Genomic DNA, 21,723 nt, shown 5'->3' on the forward strand with positions numbered 1-21,723 from the left:
TCCCTGGTGGTGCAGTGGTTAAGAATCCGCCTGCCCATGCAGGGGACATGGGTTTGAGCACTCGTCTGGGAAGATCCCACATGCCGCGGAGCAACTTAGCCCGTGCGCCACAACTACTGAGCCTGTGTGCCACAACTACTGAAGCCTGCGCGCCTAGAACCAGTGCTCTGCAACAAGAGAAGCCACCGCAATGAGAAGCCTGCGCACCACAACAAAGGGCAGCCCCCGCTCACCGCAACTAAAGAAGGCCCACGTGCGGCAACAAAGACCCAATGCAGCCAAAAATAAATAAATAAATAAATTTATTTTAAAAAGCAGGCAAGGGGCTTCCCTGGTGGTGCAGTGGTTGAGAGTCCGCCTGCCGATGCAGGGGACACGGGTTCGTGCCCTGGTCCGGGAAGATCCCACATGCTGCGGAGTGGCTGGGCCCGTGAGCCATGGCCACTGAGCCTGCGCGTCCGGAGCCTGTGCTCTGCGAAAAAGCAGGCAAAACAGTGCTATGTATTGTTTACGGATGCAAACATGTATTAGAAGCAGAAAAACATGCATGGGCATTTAGGAGAGTAGTTATCTTTTTGGAATTAGGAAGGAATTCATGGGAAAATCTGCTTATATTCTGTAATGTTTTAAAAAGGAAAGAGCTGAAGCAAATATGATGGAATTATAATATGTGACAAGGCTGGTTGGTAGTACATAGTTTTTGGTTATAATTATGTCTACACTCAACTTCATGCTTGAAGTATTTAATAAAAAAAAAAAGAAATAGGAGGGCACTTACGTGTGACTACCAGGGAATAAAGTTCAAGCCATAGCATATCAAGTAATATGGTGTGACATTGCAAAACTGTAAGCTGAATTTTCTCATGAGTTGCAGATTGGTGCAAACCCAGATTTGGTGTCTTCAGAACAGTTAATGAGATTAGGTTTTGGAACCAGACAGTCTAGGTTTGCATCTTGACTCAGACACTTAATAACATTGAAACTGGGCATCAGTTTCCTCATCTTTAAAGTGGAAGAATATGATAAAATAGAGAATAGGAAAACAATAGAGAAAATCGATAAAACCAAGAGTTGGTTCTTCAAAAAGATCAACAAAATTTATAAACCTTTAGCTAGATTGATTAAGAAGAGAGAGAGAGAGAAGACTCAACTAAAATCAGAAATGAAAGAGGGGGCATTACTACCAATATGACAGAAATAAAGAGAATTATAAATGGAAAACACAGTACTTCCTCATACAAATATTGTGAGGATGAAATGAGGTAATATTTTTAGTGTTTAGCATACTTCATGGCACATAATAAAAAGAAAGGCTGGTTTATGTGTAGAACTCCAGATCTTCATGTAAACAGGCATGAGCTTGAAGCCTGTTTTGAATGCCATGCTTTCTCTCATTTTATTTGTTTTTTACAATAACCCTATTAAGTTCGTGTTTTTATTATCCCATTTTATATGTAAGAAAACTGAGCCTTAGAAAGGTCAAATAACTAGCCCAAGATCACTCAGCTCTTAAAAGACAGAGATGGTATTCAAACCAGATCTATCTCCAGAGAAGTATAACTATAAATTAATATCCTGGCTATATTTCACTAGTTTTACGAATAAACTAAATTGAATTTGTATAAAACATTGCAACCATCTATCCTGTAGCTTTTTTGTTTCCTTCAGTAGGGAGTCAACCACCCATTGCTGATTAAACTAATAATAAGTATCTACTTAGTTTGTGTATATGTAACTCCAAACATGTAAAATAACTAAGTTGCTATTATGGGATATTGTTACTAGATAGATATGCCAGCCTTAAACAGATTCTTCGTCTTGGAATATACTGGAACATCAGTAGGCTGTGATATTCCATTATGTTGAGTTGTGTGTCTGTCTTTTTTGTTGGTTTTTTTTTTTTTTTTTGCGGTACGCGGGCCTCTCACTGTTGCAGCCTCTTCCGTTGCGGAGCACAGGCTCCGGACGTGCAGGCCCAGCGGCCATGGCTCACAGGCCCAGCTGCTCCGCGCCATGTGGGATCTTCCCGGACCGGGGCACAAACCCGTGTCCCCTGCATCGGCAGGTGGACCCTCAACCACTGCGCCACCAGGGAAGCCCCCTGTCTGTGTTTTTTAACCGTAGTCTCTTTTGGGTTAGACAGTTTCACTGTCTTTGCTGAAAAATTGCACTCTCTCTGCTTTCCACCTTCTTCTATCTTTTGTGAATCCAAATGGAACTTAACTTTTATTGCCACTGATTATTTTGAATGAACAATTTTCTTAATGTATTTTTGTCAAGTCAGTTCCATTTATTAAGTTTTACATTAATTCATTCACTTACTCATTCCTTCTCTTATGCAGCAAACATTGATTGAGTGACAGCTATGAGCTTGTCTCTGGACTAGGTTCACAGGAAGCAAGGGTAAATCAGGCATGATAACTTCCTCTAAGGAGCTCACAACTAGAAAGAGGCAGATGGAATGGACATTTCCTGTGCAGTGTCACCTTCAGAGTGGAGTTATTTCTTGGGGAGCATGGAACATGGAGTTCCCAATTATGTAAGAGGATGCAAGGGAAGTGGCACAGAAATGGTGATATTGAAGCTGAAATTTGTTCATATGTTCATTTTCTGCCTAGAAAAATAATATGTGATCTGTGTAGAAAATTTGGAAAACATAACAAGAGAAAAATAACCTATTATCATACTACAAAGAAATAACCACTGTTAACAGTTGGCATATTTTTTAAGACTAATTTCTACATGGATGAGCTCAAGCTTTGTAAAAAATTTTGCTATGTTGTATATATATATATATATATATATTCCCATATCCTGAAAAATTTTTAAATATTTTTGCATGTACATAATATTATTCTATGTAGAAATACTAACATTCACGTTATCATTCTTCTTTTGGCTGTTTCCCTCTTAAAAACAACATTGTGATGACAATATCTGTGCATAAATATTGGACTGCATTTGTGATTGTGTCCTTGAGAAGGCCTCCTGAAGGAGAATTACAGAGTAAAGGGTGTGATCACTTTTAAGACTCTTTGACATTTTCTCCAGTGCCCTCCCTCTTCTTTACTGATCTCAAGGCAAGAGCTCAAGACTTTAGAGAGTCAGACAAATTACAAATATGGGGAAGTTCTTTAAAAAATCTTCCATGCTTCTGTGTATGTGTAGAAACGTACGTGTGTGCACACACATATGTCTCAGGAAGTGACACCTATAAACACACACACACAGACACACACATCCTCCTGTCTAAGAGGTATTGTGGACCACTTCTCATTCAGTACTTACAAATGAGCTGTACTTGTTGATTTTTTTGGGAGTGTTTTTGTTTAATCCATCTCTGTATTTCCAATGCCTGCTGTGTGGTAGGAAATTAGTAAATGTTTCTTGAATGAAATAGAGGGAAGAAAAACAAGACTGTTAAATAATGTTTACTTTTTTAAATATCGTGTTTTATTTGTTTGCAGCATTCAGCAAGACATGGTGGTGAACCCTGCCTCTACATCTTCATGATTGAGGGACTATTTTGCACAACACAAAGGTAAATATTTGAGGCTGGCTGTCTTGCTGGTCTGAAGGAAACCTTCCTCTCTGGGAATATGCTCACAAATGTCTCAGGGTTCTCTTGAAGTGATGGCTTTTGTGCTTCGTGTTCCTCCTTAAACCCTAGAGGGTTTATGGAGCCTTTAGGAATTGGTGCCTAGGGTCGCTTTTCTCTGGTCTACTTTGTGTCTGTGGTTAGAGAAAGAATATTGATTCTCTTCTTCTTAAGTACCTAGTAAATGTCATTAAGAGCCTTCAGTTTTCCTGCCCAGATTATAGACTCTCCTAATAGGTTGCTTAGACTGGTTTGATTTTTAAATATAACTATGTCAGCTCCCTTCTCAAATGCCCCGTTTCAATATATTTACCAACACAAGGAACCATTCTCAATTGTGCAAACTAAAGTCAGACCACGCATAAGATGAATGTTTCTACATAGGAAACAGACTTGGAGATTTACGAGCTTTAGGGACAGGTACTATTATTTTGAGGTCCTAAACTTTTAAATGATGGCAACACTGAATTATGTACTTCATACGGGGAGCCAAAAAGGCACAATTGAAAATGCCTCTTCTTTTGACAAATGAGAAGCATTCATTCCAATATCTATTTCTTGTTTACCAGGGATAATGCTGAATGAATCACAGACTGGTGGATGGATGTCCCTTCCTAACACTTTTAATTAGCAGCCCTGCCTATTAGGATGAACAGGGTGCTGCATTTCTGCCATAGATTACCTCCAACCCCCCTTATATGGAATAGAAATCTTATTCTCCACAAGGTAATATTCATCTCTTTCCCAGCCAGACAAGCATAGAAAATTAAACAATGGTCCGTTAAAAAGCCCAGATAATGTATTTATCATTTCCAGTTTATGTGAGTTTGCAAGGCAAATACGAGTGGGAGCTATTTGTTATGGGACCTTGGGGAACAATGGCACTGGAGAGGGAGCTGGGAGGCTGCAGGATCTGAGACTTGTAAAATTCATTAAAAATGTGAGGAGCTATTGGAAACAGAGGAAATTAATTACTCCGAGGGACTCAAATGTCACTACTCATTTAAGTGACCTGGTGAAGAGGTTGAGAAACCTGTTTTCTGAGGAGTTCTGTGGTGGAGAAGGCTGGGGGCTGGGATTACTCAACTGTCAATTTTTGCATTTCCTTGGTGACTTATTGACATGTCAACCTGGCTTGCACCACAGCCTCCTCTAATGAGTAGAGTTAAATGAGAAATGGGGGCTGGGGTGGGGGAGCGCTGTCCCCATAGCTGGCCAGGTTATTCAGCTGAGCTCACCAGGCATGTCAGTAACTGCGCCAAGTAGGGGAAGCTTGTAAATTACCTCAGTGGAGGGAAGAGGCTGATCATTTGCAGCTGGACTGTGTCTGGTCTTTTATTTTGCTTTTCCATCCGCAGAGCTCTTCTCTGAGGTGGAGTGAATTTGGGAAGACAAATGAAGGTTTTCTGCCTAAGGAGGACTGGGGAGCAGTAGCTTCTGCAAACAGTCATCTTTTCTAGATTACCTGTCTCATAAATCTCTCGAATGCATTCTGCCTATAGACAGAGGTTGAAAATATATAGATATGTGAGGACTTAAAAGTTTAAAATCAGTAAGCATCCAGAGTAATGGAGGAGAAGCTTTCTCAGATGCGTACCTTATCTAGACTCAGGAATTCAAGGGTTTTTATTTTCTGAACTCTGCCACTAACCAGCTGTGAGATCCTACACAAACCACCATAGTTCTCTGAGCCTCTGTTGCATTATTTATAAAGTGGGTAGAATACTATCTATCTTTTGTGATTAAGATCAGTGTGTCCAAAAGAGCTTTGAAGGGTGGAAATATCAGGTATGTGGGAGCCTTATCAACTGTGAGTGTATTCTGTTGTAAAATTCTTGGTTTTTAAACGCTGAGGCAGCTCAGGGGTCTGTGTTCCTACTTGGGTCATGGTGAAGGGACTCTGCAGTGTTCTCCCGTCTTGTTCAGTGAAGAAGGGTAAACCAACAAGCCAAAGAAGGAAGAACAGTGTTTCTTTGATGACTGATTTGGGGAGAGACTGTTCACATGGTTTGAAAAAAAAAGACGTGAAGCATAGCTTTGGAGGGAGTTGGAGCCCTAGATGTTTACCTCTGGGCTCAATCCTAAGTACCACTTCTCCAATTTGAAAAAATCCTAGCCCTTTGAAGTGAAGACAAATCATGCATTGGTGAAGGAGATGTTTGAAGATTATTCATTTATTCCTAGAAAGATATAATGATGAAGTAAACGATGGTAGGGTCAGTGGGGATGGAAAAGAAGAGAGAAATCTGAGAAGCCTGGGAAGGGAAGAATTCCAGGCTTTTAAGTAGTCAGGGTGGCATGCACTTAGACAAGGGAGCAGTGCAGTGACTCTAAGCTGTAGAATGTTCCCGAGGCACTTGTAATGTCATTAATGGAGGCTACAATCCTTCTGCTCGAGGAGCTCAGAGAGGTAAACAATTAATTATCATACAGAACAGACAGAAATAAGCCCAGAAGAACAACGCTGGGAACTGTGTTGAGACACAGGATGCTACTGAGCTGGACCTCAAAGGATGAGCAGCTCTGTGCTAGGTGAGAAGGGGTTCAAGGCAAAACATTCCACAGATCAGCTGCTCAGCGGCACTGAACCAAGCCGCGCAGCAGCGCAGTGAAGATGCTGGTTTGAGAGTCACGTGCCTGGCCTGTTATATGTCTTCAGCAACCAGCGATCTGTATACTAGCATGCACTCATGATTTTCAAAGGCTTCCGTGATGTTGCTGTCTCCTAGAAGTAGACTTGAAGGACTGCCTGTTCTCATTAGCCAACACTGTAGTGACCTAGGATCTGCCCTGTCCTGAGAATGCTCAGAAGATATCCCCAGGGACCCAATTCTGAATAACTGCTAAAACCACTATCCCCATTCTTTGGTGTTCTTTTGAGCTTTGTTGCCACTTACCTTTTAAAATTGCTTGAAAGTCCTAAATTGTCATAACTGAGCTGTTGGCTATTTATTTATTGTGTTGGTTAGATGTATCTACCTTTTATTCAATTGTAGTCATTTATAGCCATCATACATGAGAAATCATGCCTTCCCATGTCGAATAGTAATAAGACAGGAAAAATGTTTTCTTCTTATCTTCCTCCCTTTCCCCCCTTCTTGCATTTATCCCTTTGGTGCCTCCTATATGTCTCCTTTTTTGTTGTTGTTGTTGTTTTTATTTTTTCAGATTCTCTCTATTTACCCTTCTACTTTCCCTCTTTCTTCTGACAGAATCACAGATTCTCCAACTTGAAAGGAAGTAGGAGATTCTAAATACCAGGGGCTTAACTATAAAGCTTTGAGAGGGTTCTTAGCCATGTGGTGATTTCGCTTATCTGTTATTTTTGGTGATGGTGGTGGTGTTGCTTCCAAAGCTGACTGTCTTGGATTGGAATCTGCTCCAAAACGTAACAGCTATCTGACATTGAGCAAATCAATCTCTTTAAGTTTCAACGTTTACATCAGTAACATTAAGGTAACAATAATACTTTTCACACAGGATTGTTGTAAGAATTTAATGAGAGAGTACATGTGAAAGGGTCCAGCACGTTATGTATTCTCAATGAATAATGTTACTATTATTGTTGCTTATAATGATAATACACGCTGTTATAAATCCTTAAAATGCAGAAGGCAGGTGTGTTGATCTTTGGCAATAAAGAAGGGAGAAGCTGGGGAGACTCTTTCCCATTCTTTGACTGGTCTTAGAAAATGGAAATCCTTAGTGACAAAGGCACTGAAAGCAGCTGAATCAGTGGGTGCACAGGGAGCCTTCCATGTCTGGAGAGCGACCCGGACGCTGAACAGTCAGAAGGCCTGCTGGGTTCCCTGAGCTTCTGCTGTACCTCTGGAGAGCATCTAAGCAACTGTCCCCCAGACACAGTATTCCTTCCCACATCGTACAGTGGCTTGTAGTATGCCAACTTGGCTAGACTGAAGTACATTACTCAGAATTCAGTTTCCTGTCTGTTTCCAGTTAGCGTGGACCACAGTGGAGAGGCTTGGGAGATCTGCAGGATGGAAGGGATGAAGCAGCCACTTTGCAGCTCACATGTTTTTGCCGATCTGCTGACTCACCTAGACAGCCTGAAGCAGCATCCAGACCGGCGAGTGCTCTCCCTTTCCCTCCTCCAGCTTCTCTAACTCATCCAGAGGTGTGCATTTAGCTGCTTGAGAAAAGACCCTGGCTCCATCAGGTCATCCACGTTGGCAAGCTGGGAAGCAGTGAAAACCAAGGTTCTACTGAGCCCTCATGGAGTTTCAGCTCATGCCTGTGGGTTCCAGGCTGCTCCTGATTTTCCTCATTATTTATATCCATCTTTCCTTCCTAACTGCCTGCCCAGTGGACTTCGAGCTCCAGCATCAGATGTGATACAACAGAGTTATAGACTGCTTAACTAGTTCCCACCATTGCCTAAGGCCAAAGCCCTCTATTAAATAAATAACATATATATATTTATTAAATATATATAAATATGTAATGTATGTATATATATAATATATAATGCATTCATTCATATTTTCAGAGGAACAGAACCAACCACTAGGACGTTATATGTGTATATACATATGTGTATATATATACATATGCATATGTATACACACGTATGTGAGCAAACACACACACACACGCCCAGACACAATCTACTGGTGCTTATCTCTGCCTCTCTGGTTGACCCTGACTAATACAGAGAGTCGTAAGCTTTTTATAACAGGGAGCTCTCTACGTCATAAGGAAGCCCATTCCTTTTCTACCTCCTCTACCATTCCCCTTTCTGTAATGTAGCAAAAATCAAATTAAACTCGTAATCCAAAAATGTGGTTTTTCAGCCCAGGGCACGTGCCACTTTCTTCTCGGGACTTCTGTCCCTCTCAACCCTAAGTCCTCTCACAACATCTCATCCATTAAAATTTTTCTCTCTGGTTTCTCGCCTTTTTGGGCTTCAGGATCAGACTCTTAATGAAATTAACCCCATTAGTGTGAATATACTAGAGAGGCCTTCTAGCCATTCCACTTCCCCAGACCTATCTCCTCTTCATCCTTCCCATGCCTTTTGAAGACTATACCTTGATTCTGAATGCTTACAAGGTACAACGTGATATAGTGGGAGGGAAGGGATGCATAGAATTTAGAATCACAACACCTGTGTTTGTGTCCTGCCAGTGCAGTGTTGACTGCATCTGTTTGATAGTTAGCTTCTGAGGGCCTCAGTTTCCTCAGCTGCCAAATGGGTGTACTAATAGCCAACCTGCCTGTGCTCAGGCCCTCTGAGTCCAATAACACCTGATCAGCTCTAGATGTTTGAGGCCCCTTGTACTTGTACATCTCTCCAGTCTCAGATTAGCTCACACCTAGGTGGGAAGATGACAATTATGATCCAACGTTGGACTTCAGAATTTCTAGTAGAGTAGCCAATCAGGACACTCTTATTTTTCAATAAAAAGTAAATATCTTGAAACAGCAATAACCTAAATTCTTATTCAGCATCTACCATAGTAACATTTGGCTTAAATTATTTCTTGAAGAAGATTTAGGTTGAAGAAATTGAGTGGATAGTTGTTCCTTTTAAAAAAGGTATATATTTCAAAATTACTTGTAAATCAAAAATATTACAGAGCTGGCCAAAAAAGGGCAAAGCAGTGAAATATGAAAGAATGACTATACATTTTCTTATTTGAACCAGTATTTAAAACTAACAAAAAAGCAAATACAAAAACAGAACATGACAGAACAACCTGTAATAGAGCTGATGACAAAAAGAAACTAATAGCTACAATGCAGGGACTTTAAAAAGTGACACAGCCAATGATGAAATTAAGTATATACAAATGAAACTGTTATGAATGCATCGTATGGATGTCCCCTCAAGGAAAAGAGCCTCTGTCCTCCCTGGCAGAGGAAGGTCTCTGTGTGAGCAGAACAGGTGACTGTGGAAACATCCTATTCTTTTTTTTTTTTTTTTTTTTTGCGGTACACGGGCCTCTCACTGTTGTGGCCTCTCCCGTTGCGGAGCACAGGCTCCAAACGCGCAGGCTCAGCAGCCATGGCTCACGGGCCCAGCCGCTCCGCGGCACGCGGGATCCTCCCGGACCGGGGCACGAACCCGCGTCCCCTGCATCGGCAGGCGGACTCTCAACCACTGCGCCACTAGGGAAGCCCCATCCTATTCTTAAGTGTGACATAGGCAACCAATTATGAGCTCACAAACCTGGTTAGAAAAATTTCTGTAATTGACAGGTGTGTGGATCCTAGACAAAGATGTGGAGGATATAGGTGACAGCTGAAATCCACATTTGTGGCCAAGCCTCGCCCTACTCCCCTGCACACATTTATCATTGAACATCAGCCAAAGTTGAAGAAATAGCTGCCTTATCCTCCACCCTCTACACGTGTGTGCATACGTGCATGTGTGGGCATACACACACACACACACACACACACACCCCTCTGCCAATCTCACAAGGATCAAAGGAATGCTATAACACAATGCCTAGCACATGGTAGGTCTTCAAATAAACCTCTGTTGGATGGGTGTATGTATTAATGAATTGCCAAGGAACTCAAGGGAAAATTCTAGAGATATTAGTGGACATTATGACGCATCCTGGACAAAACAAAATGGGGGAAACATACCCTGTAGAATGACTTTACTGAAGATTTAACATGTTGATGTTCATAACACCTCACCTGCCAAAGGTATCCTATTCACATGAATGAAGCAACAGAACAGGACTAAATTGGCACAGCTGGAGGAGGCCTGCCTGTGTGTGAGAGGTGAATATTATCTCCAGGCAATGGATGGGGTTGTAACATGAGGATTCTTATTTTTAGTGTTGGGGAGAAAATGAATTTGAACCAAGAGACACCTAAGGTTGATAAGAAAAGATCAGGGCTTGAGGGAAGGAGTGGATATATAGTAAGTTCAGACCAGGAAGACTGACCAGAGAACTAGAATGGGGGTGGGTGGTGCTGTGGGAGGGGATCTTGTTATCATAGAGTGGCACCAGAAAGCATAATGAGGTCCACTGGGGCATCTGGTCAACCCAGGCGCCTACTGCTTGGGACAAGCTACATCAGAGTAAGGAACCTGAGGGCCAGGGAATCAGCTTCCCGTGGGTAAAGAAAACCAACAACCCTCCTGTATGGACGTGGCTGCATCCACGGAGATTCAGCCATGGAGATTCTTTATTAAATCACTTAACAGGGTGTATTGTAATTGCTGTTTACGTTTTCTTTCACTCTTATGAAAGAAAGAGTGCCAGGATCATGGTTTTTTGGTTTGCTTTTTCAGTTTTTCTGCATCTTTATTTCTAGTATCTATCTCTGAGAATTTTTTAAAAATCACTGATCACCCTCATATGCTAATGATGATAAACCTCACCACAGACATGTAAGGAAGCAATCGTTATTCACAGTTTTAAGTAGAGAAGTAGCAGCTTGCTCTAAGTCCTACAGCTGGTAAATCACTGAACTAGTATGTGAACCCAGACCTATCTGGATGAAATTTGTGATGTCCACTATTCCCCTAAGCCTCTGAGCCTATAATCGAGTAGGTGCTCCCCGAAGATTTCTTGGAAGGATGGAGGGAGGGAAAGAGGGATGATAAAAGGGGAGAGATGATTTGAATACAAATAGCCAGACTTTCAGATCTGTTCTGAACAGATCACACACAAATGTGCCCGACATGTAATACTTTTTTTTTTTTTTTTTTTTTTTTTTTTTGCGGTACGCGGGCCTCTCACTGTTGTGGCCTCTCCCGTTGCGGAGCACAGGCTCCGGACGCGCAGGCTCAGCGGCCATGGCTCACGGGCCCAGCCGCCCCGCGGCATGTGGGATCTTCCTGGACCGGACCGGGGCATGAACCCGTGTCCCCTGCATCGGCAGGCGGACTCTCAACCACTGCGCCACCAGGGAAGCCCCCGACATGTAATACTTTATTTAGAGATTATGCTGGGTGAACTGAACCACAAAAAGAGGGAACTGGGAGAGTTCTACCAATAAACTTTGGGATTCACCCATGAAAAAGCCAGGAACTTAGCTGAAGTCAAGTGTGAGAACATCAGATCAAAGTTGGGAAAGGGACTAAGACAGAGTCCTGTGTAAAGCGGAAAACTCTGCTGACCAGCTCTTCCAAAATGATCTAACCCCCTCTCCCAGCAACTTCACCCCCAGGCCTTAGTTTGCTAATTTTTTTCTGCATAGCCACGTTAGAGGAAATTGCCATTACTTTGTTTTAGGGATGATAAAATTAAGGCTCCATTAAGAGTTTTATAGAGTTCATCAATGCCAGGAGTGAGTTTGAATGTAAGTTACCAGGAGTAAGTTCCCCAGGCACCAAATATTGTAGTGGTGTCCAATTTGCAGCAAGATGATTCTTCTAAATGAAATTTCTATAGAAATTTTATCTAATGGCCAACTTTGTTTAAGCCAAGCATGTCTCCTCCTGTGAGCATTACCAGGGGCAATACAAAGACCATCCAAAGCTTGCATGCCCCTAGATTTTTCATCTTTCTGTGTATAACACACGGCTTTAATGTTACTCTATTGCTGGTGTCTTTAAGTATCAGTGTCTCTGAGCTGGGGATACTAGTCCTGGGTGTCCCATTGAAGGTAATGCTCCCAGATGACTCACAAATTAGGTTCCATAAAATGTAGTCATTCTTGGCTTTTAGTGACTTCTTGGTGCTGAACCCATTTAACTTACCTAATATCCCATTTGAGTTGTTAAATCTTAAACATGGATTGATTGGAACAGGGGAATAGGCTCTCGAGTGAGTACAGGGAGCTACTTTGAAGTGGATAGAAGGCCTACTTTGGAAAGAAAAACCCGATTATCACCTTCATTTTGCCACTTGTTGGCTCTGTGTCCCTGGTTTCTTGCATCTCCCTTCTCTCATGATCATTTGGCCTCAGTTCCCCTACCTGTGGAAATGGGAATCAGAGGTGATTGTGGAGAGCAAGTGGTAACATATATGTGAAAATGATAAAGTATAAATGGTTATAGAATTGTAAGTTAGTATAATACATTTAAAAATAAAATGTGAACAGAGTGCATTACATCACTGGAAACATACCGTTGAATTAGAAATTGTAAGAAAAAGAAGAATCAGGACGCTCTAGGACTATAAGGAGTCTCCGAGATGATCTAGTTCAATTTCCTTTTTGACAGATGAGGAACTTGAGTTATCCTGAACTGTTGCCCTCTCTCTCCAGCAATGCAGATTATTGAGATGAGGTTAAAACTAAGCTGACCTATAACTATGAGAGCATTTGCACTAGGTCCAAACCAAGAGCATCAAGATAAGGATGGTTTGTGTGCCAGGGTCTGGAGAAGAACAATGGTTTACTCACCATTTCAGGGAATCTGCTTTCTCAACAGGCCCCAGCCATGTGATCTGACATGACACTCCTCACCCAGTACTGCTGCAAACGTGTACTTCATACAAAAAATCATATAACATTGATTTTTGTCTCTTTTATTTTTAACTTTCATAAAGTTATCACACATGATTTTTGTTTTGATTCATGAAAAGTAACACAAATGTCATGCTTATTTTATAAGCAACTTTTTGATTGTTTACGTATTTATGAATTTTAATTTTCAAACCAATCTAAACATATTGCATGGAGTTTAGAAATTAGAGAAAGACAAAAAACTAACCATGATCCATCATTTGCATGTATTTCTTCCAGTCTATATAGACATGTTTTATATGACAGTTATCAGGTTAAGCATAGAAATATAAAGCTAGGTTTGTTTCACCCATACCATAAGCATTTCCCTATGGTGCCGGGTTCTATTACTATCAATCACTTTAAATGACTGAGTAATGTTCCACTGAGTAAAGGGACTGTCATTGGGTAGATCTGCCATAATTCATTTAGTCATTTCCCTATTATTGAACAGTGGTTTCCTTGGAATATTTTACTTTTTTCAGTAATATATGAAGATACCTTCATACCCAAAGATTTTCCACTCTTTGGGGTTATTTACTTAAAGTGACTCTGACACCTATTACTAATTTGTAAACACTCCCTCTATTAAAAACATGCATTGCCCCCTTGTACCAGTCCTCCTTCCAAGGTAGATGTTAATCCCTTACTCTTTAATAAGGAGTTTGGAGACCTACATACCCCGGCCCCTGTCTAAGTCCCAGCATCGTATCTTTATCACCCTCTGCATCTCATGTTAACCCTAGCCCCCTGGCCTGCCTATGTCCTTTTGGCCATCCTTTTAGTTCTGTGCTGGTGCTCAGGCTGGTCCTGTGACCTCACCCACCCCTGCACACATCCTGCATATACCAGCCCTTTAGCTCAAACTCATACCAGATGGTACCTCCTTTGGCAAGCCCTTGCTGGTTCCAGCAAGATTTAGGCACCCATCCTCTGGGATTCTGGGATTCCTATTTATCTCTGTCATCACACTTATCACACTTTGTTGCAAATACATGACTCACTGAAGCTGGGAATGTATCTTTCTCATTGTTTCCCCAGTTGCTAGCACAGTATTTAAACACATAGTTAAGTGTGGAACAGCTGCTAAGCAAACCTATCAATAGATTTGGCAACTGGGATATCCCTGTGATATGTTATGGAAAGAGTAAAATATTCTGTTTGCAAAGTATTGACAGATAGTAGATGTCTCCTCATCCCATTTTAAAACAGCATCATATATTACTAGTAAAACACAAAGAGGAGAAAGACTGAACGTGGGATCTCTGTAATGAATCTGAAGAGTGAAGGGTACCAAAGACCCCAACTGATTTATGCACATCCTTATAAATACATAACATTTTATTACTTAAAAATTTGATCATGCTGTCTCATGGCTTTAAATGCCATCCGTATGCTAATCATTTTCCACATTTTCATCCCCAATCCCACCACTCCCTTGAACTTAGGACGCGTGACTCCATCTGCATCCCCAACCATTTCCATCAGATACCTGCTAGGTAACGCACACTTCAAAAGTCCAGAACCAAACTCTGGTTATCCACCCCAGCTACTCCTTCCTCAACCTTCCCCATCTTAGTGAACAGCAACTCCAGTCTTCTGGGTGCTCAGCTAAAAACCCTGGAGTCACATTTGACCCCTCTTTCTCTCATACTCCATTTCCCATCCCCAAGAACATTTTGCTGGTTCTGCCTTCAGACTACACTCAGAATTCAGCCACTTCTCACCACATTATCCATGGCTATCACCCTGGTCTTAGCAGCTTATCATCGTTTTCCTGGATTATTGTCATAACCTTATAACTAATTTCTTAGCTTTCAATCTTGTCCCCCATATTTTACACACAAAAACAAAAGCATCAATGTCCTGTCCTTGCTTAAGGTCTTCCAATGGATGCCCATCTCCAAGTCCCTTCACGGTGTACTAGTCTGCATGAGCTGCTATAACAAAATACCACTGACTGGGTGGCTTAAACCACAGACATTTATTTTCTTACGGTTTTAGAGGCTAGAAGTCCAAGGTCAGGGTGTCAGCAAATTCGGTTTCTGTGATATTGCTCTTCCTGACTCAACAAACAATGCCTTCGTGCCGTGTCCTTACATGGCATTTCCTCTGTGTGCAGGCAGCAGGGGATGGGGAGGAGAAGGGGGAGCAGGAGAGGGAGTGGGCTCTTCTTATAAGGGCACCAGTCCTATTGGATTAGGGCCCCACCCTCATGACCTCATTTAACCTTAATTACCTCCAGGAAGACTCTGTCTCCGAATACTATCACATTGAGGGTTGGGGATTCAACATATGAATTTGGTGGGACACAAGTAAGGTGGTGACAGTGCCCTGTAAATTCCCATGTGAGCTGTGGCTCACACCCCCACCTCCCTCGGCTGCTCCTTGAACACACCCAACATGCTCCCATCCCAGGAGTATTAGACCCACTGGACTGTCCCTCCACCTGGACTGTCCTCCAGACATCTGCCTGGCTCACCCCCTCATGTCCTGCCCATCTCTACCCAAATGCCATTTATTGGCTGTTTCTTCCTTGACCACGTCTTATAAAATAGCACAACTGCTCCATCTCAGCCCCATCTTTACCTTGCTTTATGTTTCTCTAAAGCATTTCTGTTACCTGACTTTATATATTTATTTGTTTATTCATCTCTCCCTCTTCCACTCTAGTAGCAGAAATATAAGCTCCATGAGGGCAGATATTATGTCCTTTTTTGTTTACAAGTATATTACTGGCATTTAGAACAGTGCTGGTACACAAAAGGTTCACAGTAAGTATTTGTTGAATGAATGAATAAAAAGTAGTTTCTTTCATATTCATTGTCTTATTTCAGCCTCAAACCAAACTTGGAAGAGGGTGAGGTAGATATTTGTTCTATTTTTACAGATGAGGAAAAGTAATATTCATAAGAGTCAGACTTCATATATGTAGTGCTAATTTCATTTGTTGAGTACTTAATATAGCCAAGGGATATGCATACTATCATACTTGCTTTCATTTAATCCTTGGAGTAATCCTAAAAGATTATACATTATTATCCCTATTTTAACACAGTTACTTACGCCTTAGAAAGGTAACTTGCCCAAGGGAATCACTACTAAGTGACAGCCTAGATATGAACACTAATCTGACTTCAAAGAGCTTGTTTTTATCTATTATTACAGTTCACATCCTTTTAGCACAATACCGTGTGCCAGGGACCATGCTAAATCTTACAATAACGCTACAAAGTATGGACCACTATTATCTTCACTTTGCAGATGAGGTAACTGAAGCTCAGAGATGTTAACTTGTCCAAGGTCATACCCTGCTGACCTAAGAGTCTGACTGGCAGATGCTCGTTGTCTCCCTCCAGGAGTTAGGTCTTGAACGGAGCACTTTTTACTTTCCATTTCCCCGCCTTTATACGCTAATTGCCTAAACTCACCCTCAGGTCCAGGATGTCCCAACCATGACACACTTTTAAGTTTATATTTGCAATTCTGATCTCAATAGACCCTGTGAAACAGCAAGCTTTGGCTGGTAAATTAATAGGTCAAATCGGTCATATAACATTTGTCAATATTTTTAATCATTTTTAAAAGAAAGCATCGTCTCCTTTTTCAGGCTCTTCCAGACTAGGTCTGCTTCTTTGAACCTGTTTTCTTTCTTCTTAGATACCTGGAAAAATGTACCTGTGATTCACTCAGCCTGTCTGGCTGCTTCTAATGGTATAGCTTAGGTTCAATAGTAGAGAAGGATAATTGAATCTATTTTTCAGACTTTCATTGGTGGGCCCTATTCTGGGCACATATTATTAGAATTGTGAGAACCAGACATTTCTTTAAAGTAGAGACTGTTGGGCTGAGCCAGGAAGATTATTAAAAGACATCAAAATGCCAGCCTTGGAAAATATGTAGGGCACCTAGATTCCTCACTCTGTCCCTCCTGTCACAGCACAAAGCCTATTCAAACACCTTCCCAGGAACAGACTTCTTCCCTCAGCCAGTCCTCTGTAACCAGCCCTTGCTGCACTGCACACTTGCCCACCTCGTATTGGGCCATTGGTTCTCAAAGTGTGGTCCCAGGACCAGCCGCATCAGCATCACCTAAGAACTGGTTAGAGTAAATTCTCGGGCTCCACCCCAGACCACTGAATCAGAAACTCTGGTTGGGGAGCCCAGCATCCCACCTATTTTCACAGGCCTCCCAGGTGGATCTGCAACAGGCTCAAATTTGACAGCAAACTCTGTTAGGAGAAGTGTGGACACCCCACCCCACCCCCAGGCTGGTCCTCTCCTCACAAGCCTGTGGGTGCTTGATGAGAAGGACACAGCTGCTCTCCATCTTGCTCCCTGGTTACAGCCACAACTGAAGTGACAGAGAGCTCAACTTGAGGAAGCCTCAGTTCTTGACATGCGTGATACATAGTTTTGAGCCTGGTTTAGAGAACAATATTTTTAACTATAAAACAGATAAGGCAACTTTACAGAGTAATTGCTGTCTGCTTTAGGGAGAGCTCATCACTAACCTTTCCCATTTTGATCATATCTTTGCTCTTATTTAATAGACTATGATAGTAACGACTGTTTAATCGAGTGTATTCTATTTGCTTTATTTTGTAATGCATTTATGTAATGCATTTAAAACAAATAGTGCTACAACTCCTATTCAAAACTAGCAGTCTCCTACTTTCCATATACCCACCACTCCGAGACATTCACCATTTTAGGTTTTTTGGCTATTTAACTCCATATTTCTAAATAACACGCTTATATTGCTATGTCTTGATCTGTCAATTTCAGGCAATATCTCTTGACTTCCTCATATTGTGGTTGAGAATGTAGTTTCCCTTCTTCTCACAACCCTCACACAGTTCTCTCCAGTGTTTCAGCTACCCACCATCTTCCTCTGTCTCTCCTTTTCTTCAAGCACTGAATTCCCTGGGTGAATTGGCAAGCTTATTGTTGGCACCGAAGCCCCCCACCTGTTTCATCCTAGACACTTGGGTCTTAACTCCCTCTGCTCTGCTAAGTACCTATCACTTTTCCTTCTGTTTTCAGGCTCAGAGAGTACATGAAATCTCCCATCTGCTGTGGTCAATCCCATGTTAGAACAGGAGTCATTTGTGCTAAACTCATGCCAAATTTCACACAAGCATCATTAAAGAGATTTACTTTTCTATTTTGGTAAAAATGACTTCATTTTTAGTAACTTATACTAGAATAATTTATACAAAAATTATATTACATTTTTATTATGTTTTTATAAATTAACATTTGCAAATTGATGTTTTGTATTGTGGTTATAAACCTTTGTATTTGATATGCAAGTTAGATGTTGCAATTTTAAAAATTCTCATTTGACCACTCTCCCTTGGGATGTACTGAGTTCTTGGGTTTAAAACGATAATACTAATAATGACTTTGCTTTAGAGTCATATAGCATCCTGAACTCTTACCATGTACTAGGGATTACTCTAAACCCTTTCCATGTATTAATCACATAATTCTCTCTACCACTGTGTTAAATGGTAAATGTTAAATGTGCACTGTTGTTAACACCATTTTACAAATGTGGAAACTGAGTCACAACAAGGTTAAATAACTTGCCCCAAGTTCCTGAGCTATGCAGTACTATATTATACCACATCTTATAATAATCCCTTATGTATAATGTAGAGTCCTTATTAAGGCGTCCAGAGACTATTTAGTATTTAATCCTTACAGCAGTTCTGCAATTTAGGGTGTCTGGCCTCCCTAAATCTCATATACTTCCAGACCATAATCTCCTACTCTCTGCAGCCTGTTCCCTTCAAAGTCCACAGTGGAATATTTGCTGTGCCTGACTTCACTCGGACCCACTTCCCTAATCAATAAATCTAACGTCTCTCCTGATACTGCCTGATATGGTCTACCAGAAGGCCCCACATTCCTGCTAACGTCAAGCAGAGAAGTTACCATCCTTGAGTGAGAGAAAAGCCAGACTCCTCTGCTTCTGCTGATTTGGGCTGCTGACCCCTCCTTTAGGTCCTGGTACATTCCCTGCCCAATGTCATATTACTTTCAACTTGGCTGACTCCACTTTAGTGATTACAATGCTGCAGCGAGATAACAATTCTGTTACTTCAATATTTATTTGACATACTATCAAAATTTTATTTTGAAAATGTAGAGAATTTATAAAATAAAAAGCCCGAAGAAACTAAATTATTTAATGTATTTTAAATTCAAAAACATATAAATATTCTACAAACATCGGGAAAAATGTAAATTTATAAAAGAGAAACATTATAACTACAATACCATTATTGGCAAATAAAAGTTCATTAAGATAAATACTCAAAATACAACCTAAAAGGCACATAACTTAGGAAAATCTAATCAGTTATCCAAATTGAAAATGAAAATATTATTTGCTCTTCTTAACAATGTGTGAGTTTAAAAATAAAGTGAGTCAGTGACATCACTGAGTTGCAAAACTATTTCTGTGCAAGCTTTTCTTGCTGCTGAAAAAACTCTTTCTGGTGATTTTCTGACTAGTCAGATGAATGGTCTGGAGATAGTTAGGAGTTACCCCTAAATATTTTCCTCCAAGTTTCATGTTCAAATAGTTTTACCTCTTATTTGATAGTTATGAGGAGTTCTTGTCTGAACAACCTCTCCTCCACACCCATCCCAACAAAGACTGTAGGTCTGGTATTGATAAGGTCTTTCCCACCTCACCCCACCCACACCCTGCCAAAGAAAACATTTGATTTGCCTCCATCTTCTGCATTTGCATCATAGATATTTGCTAAATCTGATGCAGAAGTACCTGTAATAATGTCCATACTGTCACATTCCTATTCTACTTTTTCAGAAATCCTTTGACGTTCCTTCAGCAGGAACTTTGCAAGACCACAATATAGTTGCTTATTGCTATTCAGACAGCCCTTGAGCTGTCTAGATTTGTGGATTTTGCATCAGTTTGTCTTTTCACATAATGTGAATAATTGAACCAATGATCTTGCTCTCCAGATATTAATAACTCAAATTTCAGATTTAAGAAAAATTTAAATAGTGCACCAACAAATGAATGGATATCTCAGTACTTAAAAATAGCATAGTACACTGTAATCCCACAACTTGGAATTCACTACTTCCTACTTGTTCCTTTTTTTTTTTGGCGGTACGCGGGCCTCTCACTGCTGTGGCCTCTCCCGTTGCGGAGCACAGGCTCCGGACGCGCAGGCTCAGCGGCCATGGCTCACGGGCCTAACCACTCAGCGGCATGTGGGATCTTCCCGGACCGGGGCACGAACCCGTGTCCCCTGCATCGGCAGGCGGACTCTCAACCACTGTGCCACCAGGGAAGTCCCCTCCTTGTATGGAGTACCCAACATGCTTTGAGGCCAGAACTCCCGTTTACAAACAAGGAAAATGGTACTCAGGTAAGTGAAGTAATTAAGCCTGAAGTCATCAGCTAGCAAGAGCCAGCATTCAGATTTGAGTGCAGTTCTTTGGCCTCTAAAGCCAAAGTAGCTTTCACTATTTCTTAAGTTACCTAGTCCCTTTTATATAGACTCCATGCTTTCTACCCTTTGGGTGAAACAAGTGACTGACGTCTTTTCTCAGCAGAAACAATCACTTAGCTTAACACTAAGAGGCATTTTTCTTAGGTGAGGGCTGTTGAACACCGGAGTGGGCTCTTGTAGCAGGTTATACAATTTCCTGTTCTGTCATTCTCAAAACTAATTGAGATGAGGAGTTTTCAAATTTACACAGGTTCCAGATGACCTCTCAAGGTCTTTAAAAATTAAGACAATTTAAAATTGAAGTCAGCCCCCCCAGTATTTGGTCTTTTGGCTTTTTGTCACCTTACAAATAAAACATCTGGATGACAGAACTGAGGGACTTTTTCTCCCTTATTTTTGAGCCTTGCGTAACCCCAGACTTTGTTTTCTGTTATGCCGTTATCAAAGCATCCAGGTGGAAAGGATATCTTGAGAAATTGGAAATAATCTTGGTTATCTTTCCTCTATTTGCTCCCTTCATCTTTTTTCTGTTTAATAAGCACAAAGTAAACACAGAACTGATTTTTTTATTCTGAAATGTTATGAACATTAAGCTCTGAGTATTGTCACGGGAGTGCATTTCATTTGAACTCCAAGGAGGCTTAATGTAATTTTTTTAAGGAAAACCCCATTAGAAATGCTAGGTCAATTTCTCTTTGCCACGGTGGATTTAGAAGGCCTCCCTCTGGCATGTCAAATATTTCCAAATCAGTTCAGGTTTCTTTCAGGTCCTTGAGGAGTCTGGAGAGCTAAGTTGTGACTACCTAGACAGCGTTTTGAAAGATTTGACATGGTTTGGTTGTGGAAGTTTCTATCATTTGTCAATTGCCTACAATGTATCAGATCCTGTAGTGGGTTCTTTACATAGGTTTCTTCATTTGACTCAGACACTCCTACCAATTAGTATGATCCCATTTGGTTATTAAGCCAACTGTAATTCAGAGCACTTGCCCATCAGCTTCTAGCCAGTAAGTGACAAAACTGGGATTTGTTTCTTTTTGTTTTGTTTGTTTTTTTGTTTTTTTGTTTTTCTTTTTGCGGTACGCGGCCTCTCACTGTTGTGGCCTCTCCTGTTGCGGAGCACAGGCTCAGCGGCCATGGCTCATGAGCCCAGCCACTCCGCGGCATGTGGGATCTTCCCGGACCGGGGCA

Source organism: Grampus griseus, assembly GCF_964374135.1.
Source record: "Grampus griseus genome assembly, chromosome: 1".
Lineage (NCBI taxonomy): Eukaryota > Metazoa > Chordata > Mammalia > Artiodactyla > Delphinidae > Grampus > Grampus griseus.